This window comes from Nerophis ophidion, linkage group LG21, assembly GCF_033978795.1.
Source record: "Nerophis ophidion isolate RoL-2023_Sa linkage group LG21, RoL_Noph_v1.0, whole genome shotgun sequence".
In the NCBI taxonomy this organism is placed as follows: domain Eukaryota; kingdom Metazoa; phylum Chordata; class Actinopteri; order Syngnathiformes; family Syngnathidae; genus Nerophis; species Nerophis ophidion.
In genome coordinates this window covers 45,916,777-45,938,290 of record NC_084631.1, presented here as the reverse complement: position 1 = coordinate 45,938,290, position 21,514 = coordinate 45,916,777, and the positions used below count along the sequence as shown (strand labels likewise).

The 21,514-nt window shown below is 36.9% G+C and overlaps 1 long non-coding RNA gene across 2 annotated transcripts; it reads left to right on the top strand.

Moving 5' to 3' along the window:
* Positions 1-3,404: 3,404 nt before the first annotated feature.
* LOC133539517 (uncharacterized) lies at positions 3,405-20,837 on the top strand. Of its 2 annotated transcripts, none has more exons than XR_009803419.1 (4): positions 3,405-3,505; positions 9,458-9,524; positions 11,966-12,140; positions 20,409-20,837. It is a non-coding gene; the product is annotated as an uncharacterized LOC133539517 (long non-coding RNA). The 2 variants fall into 2 exon arrangements; XR_009803420.1 differs by lacking the exon at positions 20,409-20,837 and adding an exon at positions 12,210-12,489.
* Positions 20,838-21,514: the final 677 nt, after the last annotated feature.

Below are 21,514 nucleotides of genomic sequence, written 5' to 3'. Positions count from 1 at the left end.
GTACAACATAATAACACCTGTTGGAATGTACAACATAATAACACCTGTTGGAATGTACAACATAATAACACCTGTTGGAATGTACAACATAATAACACCTGTTGGAATGTACAACATAATAACACCTGTTGGAATGTACAACATAATAACACCTGTTGGTCAGCTTGGTCAGCTGTGCTGATTGATTTAGTTTCAGTTAAGGTATCCATAAACTTAAGTTGAAAAACTTATTGGGGTGTTACCATTTAGTGGTCAATTGTACAGAATATGTACTGAACTGTGCAATCTACTAATACAAGTTTCAATCAATCAATCAATAGTGCGTAATCAGAGCGCATGTGTAAAAAAAAAAAAAAAATTCCCAGTCCACAACTATCCTCATTCACAACACGTTCTCTTAGATTTCCATGTTATGATACATGTTCACATTATTTATTGACTGTATCTAAAAAGTATTTAAAAGAATATGGTATTATTTAAATGAAGATATGAAATAATCCTGAATGAAATTCAATGACTTGGTTTATATTATTGGATATACTCGGTCATAAAATCAGTGTCAGCTGAGTTGGTCCATAGATTTCCTGTAGGGAATTTTAATGTCCAGCAGATGTCAGTATTTAGTGACACAGGATCAATACAGTTTATAAATGTGTCAAAAGGCTGTACAACGCCTCATCAACCCATCATTAACAATCACACAGGTCAGGTAATGTCAAGACTTTAATCTACACTGGACATAGGCAGTCTTCTTTACTGTCAAAGACTTTTTGACAAATCAATCAAACAGAGCCCCCAGTCAAATGACAAATTCAGTATTACTTTTCAACAGACATTTATTTAATCTTGTTGTTTGTGGTCTGGACATTTGACACAGGAATTTAACTTTTCCACACACCATCCTGAATCACGGTTTCAATCGTAGTCCATGTTAACTACCAAACCGTAACTTAAAAGGGTTGGTTGAACAAGTATAAGGACTAGCAGGTGATTGCTAATGTTGCTAATAGGCACAGTACTCATGGACTAAGTTTTGGGGAAATTCCTAATGAAATCAATGGGACATCCTTCAAAGTTCCACTTATTCCATCTGATTCCAACTGTTCCAACTTAAAAATTTTCAGACGCTTCAGGAATCGTGTGCTTGATTTCAACAATGCTAAAATAATTTCAGGATTTCGGTTCATCATCAGCATTGGAGCAATCACACGCAATTCCTTCAGGAATTGCCTCATCTAGTTTTTAATGTTTAATAAAAAATAAAAACAATGATAAAAAAAGATTCAATACAACATTTCGAAGTTTTAACCTATTCAAACCATTCCACCTTCGACTCATTGCACCATTCTGGAAATTCAAACTTCCCCTTTTCCTTGTCAAAAAAAGTTGAGGATTTTCCAGAATTCCTGCTTTTCCGAAGCCCTATTTCCACCCTTTTTCTGGCGACTACTCCTTCCACATTTTTCAACGCGTTTTAACTGTTCCACCGTCGAAGCTTTTTTCTGCATAGGAAGTTGAAGAATTCTCTGTTTTCCCGAAATTCCGTATTACCATTTGTCATTTCAACATGTTATTACTTCAACAATTCTCCACCGATTGAAAAATTGTCCAAGACATCAATAAATTTAGATTAGATACTACTTTATTTATTCCTTCAGGAGAGTAAATGCCTTGGCAGAAGACACCTCCTGCCAAAGATGCCTATAGCGCAGGATTTTTAATTTTTCAAATGATCATCAAATGTTGCCGTTGACATCAGTGATGCTGTTTGGAACAGAAATGATATATTTAGTAAGTAGAAAGAAAACACAAGGAGCCCGGGCAACAGCATGCATGGGCAGCCCATGCATGCTGTGCCCTCCGGGCAACAGCAGCGAGGGTCTGCCCGGCCGCAGACTGGCTGCGTAGTCCTTATAGCTTTTCTACCAACCTTTTTAAGTAACGGTTGGTAAGTTAACATGGGTGCCAATTGCCTCGTACCTTAGTAGCTGTTTAGCCAACCCTTTTAAGTTACGGTTTTAAGAAGTACCAAATGTTGAAACCGTAGGTCAGGATGGTGTGTGTAAAAGCAAAATGCCTGTGTCAGTCTCCAAGCATTGGAGCCCTCGCACACAACTCCTTCAGGAATTGCCTCATCTACTTTTAAATGTGTTTGATAAAAATGGAAAATAACTACTAAAACTAAGATACAACAATATAACGTTTCCACATTTTTTAAGCTATTACACCATTCTGGAAAATCCAGGATTTTCCAAAATTCTTTCTTCTACAAAGCCTTCTTTGCAGCGAGTATTCTTTTCACAGTTTTCAACATGTTATAACTTTCAAAGTCCAAGGGGTTTGCTATTAATAGAACATTGACAAACCTCTCCAAGGTTTCTCATAGTCATCATTGTCACTGTCACCGAAGTCCCACTGGGGTGAGTTTTCCTTGCCCTTATGTGGGTCCTACAGAGGATGTCGTTGTGGTTTGTGCAGCCCTTTGAGACACTTTTGATTTAGGGCTATATAAATAAACATTGATTGATTGATTGATAAATGTGTATCTATATGTGTGTGTATATATATATATATATATATATATGTGTGTGTGTATATATGTGTATGTGTGTGTGTATATATATATATACACATATATGTGTATGTGTGTGTGTGTGTGTATATATACATACACAAATGTGTATATACACACATATATAAATATGTGTGTGTATATATATATATATATATATATATATATATATATATACACACACGTATATATATGTATACACACACACGCACATATATATATATGTGTGTGTATACATCCATCCATCCATTTTCTACTGCTTATTCATATCTGTATGTATATATATATACACACGTGTATATATATATATATGTATACACATATATATGTGTGTAAACATACATCCATCCATTTCTATCGCTTATTCATGTGTATGTATATATACACATATATATATATATATATATGTACACACACATATATACGTATGTATATATATATATATATATATAAAAATATGTATATATATATATGTATATATGTATATACACACACACATATATATAGATATGTATATGTATACACATATATATGTATATATATATATGTATACAGACACATATGTACACACACACATATATATATATGTACACACACACACATATATATATATATATATATATATATATATATATATATATATATATATATTTATATATATATATATACACATATATAAAAGCAACCACATATTTATAAAAATATGACTAGTGCAGAAATCTGCCTTTAACGCTGCTATCATGTTTATTTGCGCTGTAAACAAGCCCCGCCCACTCCGCCCGTGTCGGGTCCTTTTCATGCTGGTTTGGTAACACTCGTGTCACGTGATTTCAAAACTGACGTCTCATTGGCTGGTTCCCACGCAGGCGCGATTTATGCAAAAGAAGCCCATTTTTCCACGCTGATTTGCTTTTGTCCAACACATCTGCGGAGGTGAGTAGTAACGTGCGACATTTACTCCGTTACATGCACTTACGTCACTTTGAAAACAAAAATGTACTCGTCAGAGTAGTTTTACTGCAACATACTTTTTGTGCTGATAGTTGTCTTACATAATGGCGCCACTAGATGACGCGCTAGCATAAAGCAGCAGGTGTATGTCATTAGCTGATGGCGTGTTTGGGAATGATCAAATAATTGTCTTGCATTTGTTTTCACTGAAAACAGAAGACTTTTTACTTTGACTTGAGTAGTATTGTGAAGAAGAAACCCTGCTTTATTTCCCTTCCGTGTACTTACATCAGAATTATCAACCATTAGGCCAGGGGAGTCCAAACTTTTTCCACTGAGGGCCGCACAGGGAAAAATAGAAGTATGCGGGGGCCATTTTGATATTTGTCATTTTCAAACCATAACAAAATACCGTATTTCCTGGAATTGCCGCCGGGGCGATAATTCATTTAAAGCCTCTTCTCACTCCTGCGCTTACCAAAGGCATACGGTAAAAGTAAGCATGCGCTAATTATTTTAAAACCTCTTTCACTCCGGCACTTACCAAAGGCATGCAGTAAAAATATGACCGTGATGTAAGCTTGGACCTTAAATCCTACTGAATAGCTGTTCATCTTCTTCCCTTTATGCGATTTCAAATGACCGTTATTGAAATCAGCCTCCTCCATTTTGAAAACGATGACAGGGGAAGTGTCACCAGTTTGACCAGGCGGTAATACTAAGCATGCACTAATTATTTTGCGAAGGCAGTAATTCAAGGCAGGCGCATACTATATGTCCTGCGGCAATTCAAGGAAATACGGTATATAGATTTTTAAAAATTATTTTACCTTTATGGGTCCCGGGGACCATAAAGGGTCTCAGTTAATAACATGTTAAAAATAAGTCAAAGTTTTATATTTTATTTAATGCTTACAGTAAATCTTTATATCAACATTAAAAAAAAAAAAAGGTTTTATGGCATTTCTGTCAAAAACGTCTTTGTTTTTTTAATAGTAAAACAGAAATATGCAGTATTTAGTAATTAGAGCCCTAAAAGATCAATAATTCAGGACACCATTGATTTGAATTCTTTATTATTTTGGAGTCATCACAGTGAAAAGATAAATAAAATACCAGTAAATATATTTGGGATCAAAAAGGTGCCCCACTCAGAAAGTGATACATTTTTATTAGGTTTTTTTTTTTATAACTTAAGTTACGAGATCAACTTCAGATATATCTGTTGATTTTACATTTGAACTATTATTTTGTTTGTTTTATGCTCTTTTGTCAAAGAAAACTTGGTTTTTATATGGCAACTGCACAATATATGCAATATTTACCACATAAAACATTTTAAAGTGAATATTTTGAACTAATTGTAGCTTTGAAAATAATTAATTATAACATGGCTTTTTTTTTTGTCATTATTTTTTGTTTAGAGCAATGGCAAAAAATACTTTAAATTGTATTTATTTACTAGCAAGCTGGTCTCGCTTTGATCGGCATTTTTAATTCCAAGAGAGACAAAACTCAAATAGAATTAAAAAATCCAAGAAAATATTTTAAAGATTTGGTCTTCACTTGTTTATAAATTCATTTATTTTTTTACTTTGCTTTTAAATAAATTGATTTATTTTTTTTACTTTGCTTCTTATAACTTTCTGAAAGACGATTTTAGAGAAAAAATACAACCTTAAAAATGATTTTAGGATTTTTAAACACATATACCTTTTAAATTCTTTCCTGAAAATTGAAATCAATGTTCAAATAAATGTATTATTTTTTATTGTAAATAATAATAAATACATTTTAATTTAATTCTCCATTTTAGCTTCTGTTTTTTACAAGGAAAAATATTTGTGAAATATTTCTTCACACTTATTATGATTGAAATTCCCCCAAAATTATTCTGGCAAATCTAGAAAATCTGTAGAATCCAATTTAAATCTTATTTCAAAGTTTTGAATTTATTTTTTAAAAATGTTGTTCTGGAAAATCTAGAAGAAATAATGATTTGTCTTTGTTAGAAATATAGCTTGACAGGGAAGGTTTTTTCCCATTTAAATTCATTAAAAGCAGATGTTGTATTCTTACAAGAAACACATCTCTGTAAAGACAACCAACACAAACTTCAAACAAGCTGGATATCTCAGGTTTATCACGCACCCTTTACTTCACAAGCTAGAGGTGGAGCTATTTTATTTCATAAAAATGTGCCTTTCATACTTACATCAAAAATAATTGACCCTAATGGAAGATTTATTTTATTGAATGGTCATATTACATCCTAGCCAGTAACTTTTTGGAATATCTATGGACCAAACACTGATGACTCAAACTTTTATCATGGAGTCTTTGGTCTACTTCCTGATGATAGCTCCTCTCCTCTCTACATTGGTGGTGATTTTAACTGCCTTTTGGACCCCACTTTAGATAGATTGTCAACTAAATCTCATGTCATTGCTAACTCAACTAAAACTATTAATAATCTTATGAGATCAAGAAATATCATAGACATATGGAGAGTAAAACACCCTAATAAAAGGGAGTATTCATTTTACTCCGCTGTACACAATTCCTACACGAGAATTGATGACTTTTTAGTGGAAGCCTCTGCCCTCTCCAATGTCAGTAATCCTGAGTACCATAGTAGAATCATCTCAGATCACAGTCCTGGGAGTTTGCAGATTCAAATTGATCTCCTTAAAATCAAACAAAAATGGAGATTTAATCCACAACTATTATTATCTGAAGATTTTAAAGAGTATATAAACAAGATTATCCAAGATTTTATTGAGGTGAATGATAACGGAGAGGTCTCAGACTCCACATTGTGGGAAGCTCTTAAAGCTACTGTGAGAGGATATATCATTTCATTTGAAATCTCAAAACAAAGAGAAACAAGAAAAAGGCAGAGAGAATTAGAAAAAGAAATGGAAAAAATTCATATCAATTCTCTTTTGCAGTCTGATTACAATAAGATGCTGGAACTGAAAAATGAATACAACTCTCTTCTTCTTCATGGGGAAGTATCTAAACTCCTGCTGAAAAATAAACAAAAACATTTTGAAATATCCGATAAACCACAAAAACTTCTATCTAGACAGCTCAAAGGAGATCAAGCCAAAGCTGCTATTCACAAAATATGCTCAAAAACAGGTGAAACATTTACAGATCTAAAGGATATCAATAATGTCTTCAAAGACTTTTATTCAGAATGATATCAATCTAATTCAGCTATATCGGTTAATGATTTCAATGATTTTTTTACCACATTAAACTTACCTCAACTGAGTCCAAATCATCAGAATTCTTTAGACAACACTATTTCAACTGAAGAACTGCAAAAAGCACTGAAATCTTTCTCCTTGAATAAAAGCCCTGGTCCAGATGGATTTGGTGCGGAGTTTTATCAAGCTTTCAGTGAAATACTATCCCCTATAATACTTAGAATGTTAAATGATTCTTTTGTGAACAACAAACTTCCAAGTTCTTTGTATGAAGCCCATATATGTATAATACCAAAAAAGGGAAAAACTCCACTTGATCCAGCCAATTATAGACCTATCTCCCTGCTCAATTTAGACCATAAGATTCTAACTAAGGTACTCGCAACCACATAACAGAAATGATTCATCCAGATCAGGTGGGTTTCATCCCGGACAGACCTTCTTTTGGCAATGTACGGAGATTACTGAACGTATTGTACTCTGACTGCACAGGAAACAAAAAGGCTGCCGTCCTGACTCTGGATGCTCATAAAGCTTTTGATTCAATTGAGTGGGCTTTTTCATGTTCCCAAATTATTTGGATTGGGAGAACATTTCATAAAATGGGTTCAAATCATTTATTCTGCACCAAAATCGTATGTCATAACTAATAATGTAATATCGGATAGTTTTGAATTACACCGCGGAGTGAGACAGGGTGACTGCCTTTCGCCCTTACTCTTCAATTTGGCCCTCGAACCACTGGCTATTGGTTTAAGAATGAAGTCTAATATTAAAGGATTTTCAGTGGGCTCATCAGAGAGTCTCATCTCACTTTATGCAGATGATGTACTTGTTACACTTACTGAGCCAGAAGTTGCACTACCACTTCTTTTAGAATATGTAGACTCTTTTGGTAGAATATCTGGTTATAAAATAAACTGGTCCAAAAGTGAGCTTATGTTCCTAGGAGATCATGTTGAGATCAGTCAAAATCCAGTTAAAGTCGCAGAAAATTACATATCCTATCTTGGCTTAAAAATATCTCAAAATGATGAATCATTACTAAAGTTGAACTTTCTTGAAGCCTTTGAGAGACTGAAAGTGTGTATTGAGTATTGGAAGACCCTACCTCTCTCTATGTTAGGCAAGGTGAATGCTATCAAAATGATCACCTTGCCAAAATGTATTTATCTTTTTCAAAATTGACCAATTGTAATTCCTGTAGATTTTTTCCAAAAACTTGAATCTTTAGTTCTAGATTTTGTGTGGGGATGTAAAAAACGCAGAATATCCAAAAAGCACTTATTTAGATCTACAGAGGAAGGGGGACTGGATCTTCCAATGTTCAAAAATGATTATTGGGCATCAAATCTGAACGCATTGACCTATTGGAAGATGGGGTCCCCAAATAATGAATCTCTTAATTCTGCTCCCTTATGGCTGAAATTGGAACTGCAGTCATTAGTGAAACCTTATACATCATTGCTATCGCTACTTTTGACTAAACCAGTCTCTTCAATTAAATCAATACGTCATAGTGTTGTAGTACGAAATTCTATCAAAATTCTTTCTCAAATTAAAAAACAATTGAATATTTCCAATGTAACTATGTATTCACCAATATATCACAATCATGCATTTATTCCATCGATAACAGATACAATATTTTTTGACTGGTACTCAAATGGAATTAAATGCATCAAATACATTTATGTCGAGGAAAGTCTTGTGTCATTTGAGCAATTGCGAATCAAATTTAATTTGTCCCAATTCAGTTGGTTTTGCTATTTGCAGGTAAAAACATTTATCAAAGAAAACATTTCAAAGTCTCAGCTGGTAAATGAAAAACATCCTCTTTTAGAAGTATTAAATTTACCACCCACAAGTAAAAAGTCTATCGCTAAATTTGTCAGCTGCTTCATTATGTCCATGACATCAGCAGACAGTGTTCAAAGAGCATGGGAACAGGAACTAAGAACAACAATACCCAATCAGCAATGGGAACAGACACTCTCTCAAATTCACAAGTGCTCAATTAACAGCAGACATAGGCTCATACAGTTTAAAGTGATTCATCCTTTTTACTATTCGAAAGTTTTATTACACACATTTTATCCTGATACATCTCCACTTTGTGATAAATGTAAATCTGCTGAAGGATCATTGTCTCACTCCTTTTGGGGATGTCCAATTATTCAATCATTTTGGTCCAGCATTTTCTTTTTTTACTCGGGGGTATATCAGAGACAAATTGTCCCTGATAGGGATATGATCTTATTTGGGTGGTCTTCAGAAACACAAAAGCTTCCAAAACATATTAGAAGTGTGTTGCTGCTTGGGACGGTTTTGGCCAAAAGACTCATTCTCAGAGACTGGAATAGTCTATCTGCACCCAACTTCAGGAACTGCTTAAATGAACTTGTGAATGTAATGACTCTTGAAAAAATAAGATTTATAAACTCTACAAATATGAACAAATGGGAATTAACCTGGAAACCTTTACTGACATATATTGAAGCATAACTTATAGACATTTAAAGAAAAACTAAACTGCCATCTTTTTGTAGTTGTATTCCTTTTTTATCTTTATTGTTATTATCTTTTGTACTGATTCAACACTACACTTGTTTTTCTTGTGTCACTTCTGATATGGTTTTGTCATGGTTTACTTGCTTTTTTGTTCAGTTTTTTTTGTATTGATCAAGCCCTGTAACTTTTCCTTTTTTTCCCCTCTAAGTGTGTACGGTGGACAGGCCCTCGGGAGGTGATCTTGTGAACACTTGCTGAGGATCCTTGATGCCGAGGTATGTTCATCCATTTTGCTGTGATCTGGATAGCCTGCTGATCGTGAGCCGCAGCAGGATGGATGGATATATGTATATATATATGTATGGATATATATATGTGTGTGTGTATGTGTATATATATATACGTATATATACAATATTTGGGTATATTTTCTAATAATGTCTGTACTGTAACCGCAGGATTAGGTCTCTGCTTTTTGCAGATGATGTGGTCCTGATGGCTTCATCTGACCGGGATCTTCAGCTCTCGCTGGATCGGTTCGCAGCCGAGTGTGAAGCGACCGGAATGAGAATCAGCACCTCCAAATCCGAGTCCATGGTTCTCGCCCGGAAAAGGGTGGAGTGCCATCTCCGGGTTGGGGAGGAGACCCTGCCCCAAGTGGAGGAGTTCAAGTACCTAGGAGTCTTGTTCACGAGTGGGGGAAGAGTGGATCGTGAGATCGACAGGCGGATCGGTGCGGCGTCTTCAGTAATGCGGACGTTGTACCGATCCGTTGTGGTGAAGAAGGAGCTGAGCCGGAAGGCAAAGCTCTCAATTTACCGGTCGATCTACGTTCCCATCCTCACCTATGGTCATGAGCTTTGGGTCATGACCGAAAGGATAAGATCACGGGTACAAGCGGCCGAAATGAGTTTCCTCCGCCGTGTGGCGGGGCTCTCCCTTAGAGATAGGGTGAGAAGCTCTGCCATCCGGGAGGAGCTCAAAGTAAAGCCGCTGCTCCTCCACATCGAGAGGAGCCAGATGAGGTGGTTCGGGCATCTGGTCAGGATGCCACCCGAACGCCTCCCTAGGGAGGTGTTTAGGGCACGTCCAACCGGTAGGAAGCCACGGGGAAGACCCAGGACACGTTGGGAAGACTATGTCTCCCGGCTGGCCTGGGAACGCCTCGGGATCCCCCGGGAAGAGCTAGACGAAGTGGCTGGGGAGAGGGAAGTCTGGGTTTCCCTGCTTAGGCTGTTGCCCCCGCGACCCGACCTCGGATAAGCGGAAGATGATGGATGGATGGATGGATGTCTGTACTGTAAACCTTGAGTTGTTAAAGTTCATGTGCACCTCTCTCCTCAAGTGTGTATGTGTGTGTGTATGAGTGGATGTGACTGTTTGTCATTTTAACTGTAAAATCAAATCAAATATATTTGCACAAAAAAAAAAGTAAGATGAAATATTTCAAATAAGGGTGATATTTGCTTCTTTTCTGTCTGATAAGATCATTCTTCTCACTAAGCAGATTTGATGTTAGTGTTTCACTTGTTTTAAGGGTTTTGCTCCTAAATGATCTCAGTAAGATATTACAGCTTGTTGCTGAGATGTTATAGAATAGAATAAAATACAATAGAATGGACTTTATTGTCATTATATTTGCATAGAACGAGATTAAGGACTCCAACTTAAGGTGCGGTAGTGGAAACAAATATGGGCACGAGAGGTAATAAAGGAAAAACTATCAATTGAAATAAACAGACTACAATCCAATAAAAATAAGAAGCAATCCTGTACAATATACAAAACACTATAGAAATACAAAATACTGTACAATATACAGAACAAGACAAGAGTACCAAAGTAATAAATAATAATCAGTGTCGGACGTATTGCACTTGAAGGGAATAAGCGGTAGAAATGGATGGATGGGTAGTATTGCACAGTAGGGTATTAGGGTAGGATATTGTATAGGGGTGAATTATTATTATTATTATTATTTTTATTATTATTATTATTATTAAGTTAGAGTTCAACATGGTGACAGCTCTGGGAAAGAAGCTGTCTCTGAGTCTGTTTGTTCTGGCTCTGATGCACCTGAAGCGCCTGCCCGATGGTAGCAGGTGGAACAGGTGGAAGCCGGGGTGTGTGCTGTCCTTGGTGATGCTTTTTGCTTTGTTGAGGTACCGGGAGTTATGTCAATCCTTCAAGGAGGGCAGGGGGCAGCCGATGATTTTTTGTGGAGACTTTATGACCCTCTGAATCGCCTGTTTGTCTGCTTCGGTGCAGCTGGCGTACCACACTCTTATGACCTATATTGAGTAAAACATGCTTGAAACTAGAATATCAACTGTTGCAAATCTGTGTCATCAGCACAAGTAGAAAACTGCTTTTTTAAAGTAAAAAATGTCTTACTTCAAGCATGAAAAAAAAAATCATGATGCCGAACGCATATCGTTACGTCAAGATAATGGCCTTAGCGTTTACTTCATGTAAGAATACTCTTCAACATATTGAGGAAAATGGTCTCTTTTTTTCTACCAAGAAAAGTGCACTTGTTATTAGTGAGAATATACTTATTTTAAGGTATTTTTTGGTCCATAGAGGTTTGCTAATTTGACCTGTTTTGGAAAGTCTTGACAAGATAAACCTTCTTCTTTTATTGGCAGATAATATTGCTAAATACCCCTAATTTTAGTTTGTTTTTTTCTCGTTTTTGAACACTGACTTTTTGCAGTGCAGGATGTTTCCTACCAGTTTGAAGCCATGTCTGAAGGGTTCCGAGGTGGAATGTTCTGCGCTGGCCGATGGCGGCGTCGGGGGGGGGGGGGCACTGCACCGCATGCCCATGGTGACGAGGAAACAGCTGACGCAGGCAACAACGGCATAGACCAACATCTGAAGGATGACAGGTGAACATTTATTTTTACCTTGAGATCCTTTAATCAGCTATTCAGTAATTCTATATAACTCACCAAAAGTGGGAGTTGTGCCGTGCGAGCGATCTTTGGAGACGCCATGTTGGCGATGAGGATGCCCAGCGGGTTGGCTGTGGAGGAACAGCGGGCTAAAGATGATCACCTCCATGTCAAGTGTCTCCCATAAAATTGCTCATAGACACCTTGTAACTCACTTGGTCTGCCAGAGCATAAGACCATGTAGCAGGAAGGGATCAGTGTTGCCAACGTAACCACTTTCTTGCTATATTGCGTAATCAGACCTCTTTTTCCAAAAAGTGACTCATCCATTGGAAAGACTTTTGTAGACCATGAATGCATGTGACCAGCGAGTGCATCTGTGGGCCCTTCCCACATCTAAAATCACTCTAGGGATGTAACCATGAATGGTATTAATGATAACCGCGGTAAAACACCCCACAGTTAGTATTACCATTTTAAAGGGCGGTACAGCTTGGTTGGTAGAGCGGCCGTGCCAGCAACTTGAGGGTTCCAGGTTCGATCCCCGCTTGCGCCATCCTGGTCCAGTGGTTCTCAAATAATAGGACCTCTTTAAATACTTGACAGTTTGAAGCAGTTTTCAATAGAAGTAGTGAATTCAATAATGAATTAATGTTTTACAATATATATTTACATATGTAATAATATTGACCAATATTCTTGTAAATTTATAGTGAATTTAAAAGTACATTCGTTAATTGTGGAACTGTGACAACACTCATTCTAAACATGAATGTTTTGCATTTCATGTTTTTTTACAGCCATTTATGCAAAATAGTGGATTATTCCAAGGCAAACCACCGCCGCCAACAAATACACTATATTGCCAAAAGTATCTGGCCACCTGCCTTGACTCACATATGAACTTGAAGGGCCATATCATTCCTAACCCATAGCGTTCAATATGATGTGGGTCCACCTTTTGCAGCTATTACAGCTTCAACTTTTCTGGGAAGGCTGTCCACAAGGTTGCCGAGTGTCTTTATAGGAATTTTCCACCATTCTTCCAAAAGCGCATTGGGGAGGTCACACACTGATGTTGGTGGAGAAGGCCTGGCTCTCAGTCTCCATTCTAATTCATCCCAAAGGTGTTCTATTGGGTTCAGGTCAGGACTCTGTGCAGGCCAGTCAAGTTCAGCTGCATCAGACTCTGTCATCCATGCCTTTATGGCCCTTGCTTTGTGCAGTGGTGCACAATCATGTTAGGAGCGTGGAATTGTCCAAAAGGTTTTGGTATCCTGGAGTATTCAAAGTTCCTTTCACTGGAACTAAGGGGCCAAGCCCAACTCCTGAAAACCAACACCACACCGTCATTTCTCCGCTGACACCTCTCTGTCAGTTTACATGGTCTACTAATTGGTGGCTGAGTTGATGTTGTTCCCAAACTCTTCCATTTTCTTATAATAAAGCCGACAGTTGACTTTGGAATATTTAGGAGCGAGGAAATTTCGCCACTGGATTTGTTGCAAAGGTGGCGTCCAATGACAGTTCCACGCTGGAAATCACTGAGAGCGGCCCATTCTTTCACAAATGTTTGTAAAAACAGTCTCCATGCCTAAGTGCTTGATTCTATACACCTGCGGCCGGGCCAAGTGATTAGGACACCTGATTCTCATCATTTGGATGGCTGGCCAAATACTTTTGGCAATATAGTGTAGATTGCAGTCCTGTGGGGGAAACACTTCCACATTTCTCACTCACCCATGGAGGCCATCATGTTGGCCGTGGCTCGCTGGTGATCGGGGAACCACAACGCCGCCATCTTGGTGGGCGTGAAGATGATGAGCGGCTGCGCCACCGCTGCCAGCGTCTGACCGAAAAACACCACCGTCGAAGCTTTCTTCTGCATAAGAAGTGGAAAAATTTTCTGTTTTCCCGAAATTCCGTATTACCATTTGTCATTTCAACATGTTATTACTTCAACAATTCTCCACCGATTGAGAAATTGTCCAAGACATCAATAAATTTAGATTAGATACTACTTTATTTATTCCTTCAGGAGAGTAAATGTGCAACGCCTCATCAACCCATCACTAACAATCACACAGGTCAGGTAATGTCAAGACTTTAATCTACACTGGACATAGGCAGTCTTCTTTACTGTCAAAGACTTTTTGACAAATCAATCAAACAGAGCCCCCAGTCAAATGACAAATTCAGTATTACTTTTCAACAGACATTTATTTAATCTTGTTGTTTGTGGTCTGGACATTTGACACAGGAATTTAACTTTTCCACACACCATCCTGAATCACGGTTTCAATCGTAATAACATAACATAATAACACCTGTTGGAATGTACAACATAATAACACCTGTTGGAATGTACAACATAATAACACCTGTTGGAATGTACAACATAATAACACCTGTTGGAATGTACAACATAATAACACCTGTTGGAATGTACAACATAATAACACCTGTTGGAATGTACAACATAATAACACCTGTTGGTCAGCTTGGTCAGCTGTGCTGATTGATTTAGTTTCAGTTAAGGTATCCATAAACTTAAGTTGAAAAACTTATTGGGGTGTTACCATTTAGTGGTCAATTGTACAGAATATGTACTGAACTGTGCAATCTACTAATAAAAGTTTCAATCAATCAATCAATAGTGCGTAATCAGAGCGCATGTGTAAAAAAAAAAAAAATTCCCAGTCCACAACTATCCTCATTCACAACACGTTCTCTTAGATTTCCATGTTATGATACATGTTCACATTATTTATTGACTGTATCTAAAAAGTATTTAAAAAAATATGGTATTATTTAAATGAAGATATGAAATAATCCTAAATGAAATTCAATGACTTGGTTTATATTATTGGATATACTAGGTCATAAAATCAGTGTCAGTTGAGTTGGTCCATAGATTTCCTGTAGGGAATTTTAATGTCCAGCAGATGTCAGTATTTAGTGACACAGGATCAATACAGTTTATAAATGTGTCAAAAGGCTGTGCAACGCCTCATCAACCCATCACTAACAATCACACAGGTCAGGTAATGTCAAGACTTTAATCTACACTGGACATAGGCAGTCTTCTTTACTGTCAAAGACTTTTTGTCAAATCAATCAAACAGAGCCCCCAGTCAAATGACAAATTCAGTATTACTTTTCAACAGACATTTATTTAAACTTGTTGTTTGTGGTCTGGACATTTGACACAGGAATTTAACTTTTCCACACACCATCCTGAATCACGGTTTCAATCGTAGTCCATGTTAACTACCAAACCGTAACTTAAAAGGGTTGGTTGAACAAGTATAAGGACTGGCAGGTCATTGCTAATGTTGCTAATAGGCACAGTACTCATGGACTAAGTTTTGGGGAAATTCCCATTGAAATCAATGGGACATCCTTCAAAGTTCCACTTATTCCGTCTGATTCCAACTGTTCCAACTTCAAAATTTTCAGACTCTTCAGGAATCGTGTGCTTGATTTCAACAATGATAAAATAATTTCAGGATTTCGGTTCATCATCAGCATTGGAGCAATCACACGCAATTCCTTCAGGAATTGCCTCATCTAGTTTTTAATGTTTAATAAAAAATAAAAATAATGATAAAAAAAGATACAATACAACATTTCGAAGTTTTAACCTATTCAAACCATTCCACCTTCGACACATTGCACCATTCTGGAAATTCAAACTTCCCCTTTTCCTTGTCAAAAAAAGTTGAGGATTTTCCAGAATTCCTGCTTTTCCGAAGCCCTATTTCCACCCTTTTTCTGGCGACTACACCTTCCACATTTTTCAACGCGTTTTAACTTTTCCACCGTCGAAGCTTTCTTCTGCATAGGAAGTTGAAGAATTCTCTGTTTTCCCGAAATTCCGTATTACCATTTGTCCTTTCAACATGTTATTACTTCAACAATTCTCCACCGATTGAAAAATTGTCCAAGACATCAATAAATTTAGATTAGATACTACTTTATTTATTCCTTCAGGAGAGTAAATGCCTTGGCAGAAGACACCTCCTGCCAAAGATGCCTATACCGCAGGATTTTTAATTTTTCAAATGATCATCAAATGTTGCCGTTGACATCAGTGATGCTGTTTGGAACAGAAATGATATATTTAGTAAGTAGAAAGAAAACACAAGGAGCCCGGGCAACAGCAGCGAAGGTCTGCCCGGCCGCCGGGCAGCCCATGCATGCTGTGCCCTCCGGGCAACAGCAGCGAAGGTCTGCCCGGCCGCCGGGCAGCCCATGCATGCTGTGCCCTCCGGGCAACAGCAGCGAAGGTCTGCCCGGCCGCAGACTGGCTGCGTAGTCCTTATAGCTGTTCTACCAACCTTTTTAAGTAACGGTTGGGTAGTTAACATGGGTGCCAATTGCCTCGTACCTTAGTAGCTGTTTAGCCAACCCTTTTAAGTTACGGTTTTAAGTAGTACCAAGTGTTGAAACCGTGGGTCAGGATGGTGTGTGTAAAAGCAAAATGCCTGTGTCAGTCTCCCAGCATTGGAGCGTTCGTATACAATTCCTTCCGGAATGGCCTCATTTACTTTTAAATGTTTAATTAAAAAGGAAAATAATTATAAATAAAGATACAACAATACAATGGTTCCACATTTTTTAACCTATTACACCATTTTGGAAAGTCCAGGATTTTCCAAAATTCTTGCTTCTACAAAGTCTTCTTTGCAGCGATTACTCTTTTCACAGTTTTCAACATGTTACAACTTTCAGAGTCTGAGGTTTTGCTAATAATCAAACATTGACGGTCTACTTCACTGTTTGGGCAGCACATCAAAATCACCAGTAGATGGTAAATCCAATATCAAATGTCACATTTTAATAGAGCATTTGTCAAAAAGTTTGCTTTCACAATTTTGCTATCAGGGAGACTGACAAGGGCATTTAGCTTTTCCACACACCATCCTGACTCACGGTTTCAACGATTGGTACTTGTTAAAACTGTAACTTAAAATGGTTTGCTGAACAGCTATCAAGGTTCGATGCAATAGGCGCCCATGTTAACTACCCAACCGTAACTTAAAAAGGTTGGTTGAGCAGGTATAACGACTATGCGGCCAGACTCCCAGGTGACTGGGCATTTCATTGCTACTGTTGCCCAGAGGGCACAGTATGCATGGGCTGCCTGTGCAATATCTCAATTCCTGGTTATTCTTAATGATAGTTAGTGGGAGACTCAACAACACTGATGCATCGACATCTGCGTCGAGCTCGATGAACCAAACACTGTGTCAGTGTGCAGTAACAGCTAATCCTTTCGATAGCTCAGTTGATAAAGTGGAAAGCTGTATTAGCTTATGCTGAGTTCTTTAGGGCACTGGTTCAAATCCAGCTCGATGGATCACTCATTACGTTTTTACCATGAATTGATTAACGTGGAATCCGACCCCGACTTAAGTTGAAAAACTTATTCGGGTGTTACCATTTAGTGGTCAATTGTACAGAATATGTACTGAACTGTGCAATCTACTAATAAAAGTTTCAATCAATCAATCAATAGTGCGTAATCAGAGCGCATGTGTAAAAAAAAAAAAGAATTCCCAGTCCACAACTATCCTCATTCACAACACGTTCTCTTAGATTTCCATGTTATGATACATGTTCACATTATTTATTGACTGTATCTAAAAAGTATTTAAAAAAAATTATTATTATTTAAATGAAGATATGAAATAATCCTAGATGAAATTCTATGACTTGGTTTATATTATTGGATATACTCGGTCATAAAATCAGTGTCAGTTGAGTTGGTCCATAGATTTCCTGTAGGGAATTTTAATGTCCAGCAGATGTCAGTATTTAGTGACACAGGATCAATACAGTTTATAAATGTGTCAAAAGGCTGTGCAACGCCTCATCAACCCATCACTAACAATCACACAGGTCAGGTAATGTCAAGACTTTAATCTACACTGGACATAGGCAGTCTTCTTTACTGTCAAAGACTTTTTGACAAATCAATCAAACAGAGCCCCCAGTCAAATGACAAATTCAGTATTACTTTTCAACAGACATTTATTTAATCTTGTTGTTTGTGGTCTGGACATTTGACACAGGAATTTAAATTTTCCACACACCATCCTGAATCACGGTTTCAATCGTAGTCCATGTTAACTACCAAACCATAACTTAAAAGGGTTGGTTGAACAAGTATAAGGACTAGCAGGTCGTTGCTAATGTTGCTAATAGGCACAGTACCCATGGACTAAGTTTTGGGGAAAATACCTAATGAAATCAATGGGACATCCTTGAAAGTTCCACTTATTCCATCTGATTCCAACTGTTCCAACTTCAGGAGTCGTGTGCTTGATTTCAACAATGCTAAAATAATTCCGGTATTTCAGTTCATCATCAGCATTGGAGCAATCACACGCAATTCCTTCAGGAATTGCCTTGAAGGAATTGCCTCATCTAGTTTTTAATGTTTAATAAAAAACTAAATAACGACAAAAAAAGATACAACAATACAACATTTCGAAGTTTTAACCTATTCAAACCATTCCACCTTCGACTCATTGCACCATTCTGGAAATTCAAACTTCCCCTTTTCCTTGTCAAAAAAAGTTGAGGATTTTCCAGAATTCCTGCTTTTCCGAAGCCCTATTTCCACCCTTTTTCTGGCGACTACACCTTCCACATTTTTCAACGCGTTTTAACTGTTCCACCGTCAAAGCTTTCTTCTGCATAGGAAGTTGAAGAATTCTCTGTTTTCCCGAAATTCCGTATTACCATTTGTCATTTCAACATGTTATTACTTCAACAATTCTCCACCGATTGAAAAATTGTCCAAGACATCAATAAATTTAGATTAGATACTACTTTATTTATTCCTTCAGGAGAGTAAATGCCTTGGCAGAAGACACCTCCTGCCAAAGATGCCTATACCGCAGGATTTTTAATTTTTCAAATGATCATCAAATGTTGCCGTTGACATCATTTTTATGCACTGAAATTTTTTACACTGAATTTTTTTCAAGCTGAATTTTTTTACACAGAATTTTTTTTATGCTGAATTTTTATACCCTAAATCTTTATACACAACACTTTTATACGCCGAAATTGTTTTCACTGAATTTTTATGCACTGAAATTTTTTACACTCAATTTCTACACAGAATTTTTTTTGCACTGAATTTTTTTCACATTCGTTTTTTCACACTGATTTTTTTTACGCTGAATTTTTATACACAAAATTTTTATACACAGAATTTTTTACGCTGAAATTTTTCACACGTAATTTTCTTTACGCTGAAATCATACACTAAATTTTTATATACTGATTTTTTTTACATTAAATATTTATACACTGAATTTATTTACAAATACTTTTTTTACACTTAATTTTTATACATTGCATTTTTTTACACTGAATTTTTACACACTGACTTTTTATTCACAAAAATTTTTTACACTAAATTTTTATCAAGCTGAATTTTTTTACACTGAATTTTTTTTATGCTGAATTTTTACACCCTGAATTTTTATAACACAACACTTTTATACGCTGACATTTTTTTCACTGAATTTTTATGCACTGAAATTATTTACAGTCAATTTTTACACACAGAATTTTTTTTTGCACTGAATTTTTTTCACATTTATTTTTTTACACTGATTTTTTTTACGCTGAATTTTTATACACCAAAATTTTATACGCTGAAATTTTTACTATGAATATTTATAGACAAAACATTTTTTATGCTGAAATTTTTCACACCTAATTTTCTTTACGCAGAAATCATACACTAAATTTTTATATACTGATATTTTTTACATCAAATATTTATACACTGAATTTCTTTACAAATACTTTTTTTTTACATTGCATTTTTTTTACCCTGATTTTTTACACACTGAATTTTTGTGCACTGAAATTTTTACCACTGAATTGTTTTACGCTGAATTTTTTGCACTGATTTTTTTTATTTTGAATATTTTTACACTGAATTTTTTTGACGCTACATTTTTATACTCTGAATTTTAATACACTGAATTTTTTTACACCAATTTTTTGTACTGAATTTTTTTACACTGAATTTTTATACATTGCATTTTTTTACACTGAATATATAATTCTTTGTTGATTGAGTACAAAAAAATGCAGATGATTGTGTGTGTGTTGATGTCATTACATCATGTGTCCACAGGGGGCAGTGTGGTGTTGGTCACACACGCACAGGTGTGGGGGATTACAGGTATTAGCTGGGAGTTCATGTGTTTGCTTTTGTGTTTGCTTTACAAGGGAAAAAAAGCTCCATCCCCCTGGAAAAGAAGGAAAGAAGGGAAGAATAATGTGGATTTATTGAGGAGAAAGAGAAGTAAATATTTGGTGGCGTTTAAGAAGTGTTTTTGTTCCACCTGCATGACAAGATGAGGACTTTTTTTAAGGCAGCACTTCCAACAAGAAGAAGATGAGGACATGTTTGAGGCAGCACTTCCAACAAGAAGAAGATGAGGACATGTTTGAGGCAGCACTTCCAACAAGAAGAAGATGAGGACATGTTTGAGGCAGCACTTCCAACAAGAAGAAGATGAGGACATGTTTGAGGCAGCACTTCCAACAAGAAGAAGATGAGGACATGTTTGAGGCAGCACTTCCAACAAGAAGAAGATGAGGACATGTTTGAGGCAGCACTTCCAACAAGAAGAAGAAGATGAGGACATGTTTGAGGCAGCACTTCCAACAAGAAGAAGAAGATGAGGACATGTTTGAGGCAGCACTTCCAACAAGAAGAAGAAGATGAGGACATGTTTGAGGCAGCACTTCCAACAAGAAGAAGAAGATGAGGACATGTTTGAGGCAGCACTTCCAACAAGAAGAAGAAGAAGAGGACATGTTTGAGGCAGCACTTCCAACAAGAAGAAGATGAGGACATGTTTGAGGCAGCACTTCCAACAAGAAGAAGATGAGGACATGTTTGAGGCAGCACTTCCAACAAGAAGAAGATGAGGACATGTTTGAGGCAGCACTTCCAACAAGAAGAAGATGAGGACATGTTTGAGGCAGCACTTCCAACAAGAAGAAGATGAGGACATGTTTGAGGCAGCACTTCCAACAAGAAGAAGATGAGGACATGTTTGAGGCAGCACTTCCAACAAGAAGAAGATGAGGACATGTTTGAGGCAGCACTTCCAACAAGAAGAAGATGAGGACATGTTTGAGGCAGCACTTCCAACAAGAAGAAGATGAGGACATGTTTGAGGCAGCACTTCCAACAAGAAGAAGATGAGGACATGTTTGAGGCAGCACTTCCAACAAGAAGAAGATGAGGACATGTTTGAGGCAGCACTTCCAACAAGAAGAAGAAGATGAGGACATGTTTGAGGCAGCACTTCCAACAAGAAGAA